General features: G+C 58.1%; 1 protein-coding gene across 1 annotated transcript in view; it reads left to right on the forward strand.

Moving 5' to 3' along the window:
* The window catches only part of NDUFS7 (NADH dehydrogenase (ubiquinone) Fe-S protein 7, 20kDa (NADH-coenzyme Q reductase)), a 1,777-nt gene that overhangs the window by 352 nt on the left and 1,141 nt on the right, over positions 1-284 (forward strand). The window lies entirely within an intron of this gene.

The raw sequence follows: 284 nt of genomic DNA on the forward strand, positions 1-284 counted from the left end.
TAAAGAGGCCTCGTGAGGAGCGAAACAGACGCCCTTTGAGGCGAGAAGGACGTCTCCCAAGTCGCTGCCAACTGCAGAGTCTTCCCAGTGAAAGATTCTGGGGGTTTTTGTAGCTGCCAGAGTCTGGGGACTTCATACACCCAGAATCCCAGAATCTGCACGTAGGCAAAAGCTCTCAAAATGTTTCCGCTGTGCGGCACGACGTCTGAGCTCCGTGGAGCTCTGGCACGGTGGAGCTGACGACGGGTCCGTCTCCCGGCACGGAGGGGAGGGTGCGAGTCGTA

This window comes from Eurypyga helias, unplaced genomic scaffold (genome assembly GCF_000690775.1).
Source record: "Eurypyga helias isolate BGI_N326 unplaced genomic scaffold, ASM69077v1 scaffold34789, whole genome shotgun sequence".
In the NCBI taxonomy this organism is placed as follows: Eukaryota; Metazoa; Chordata; class Aves; order Eurypygiformes; family Eurypygidae; genus Eurypyga; species Eurypyga helias.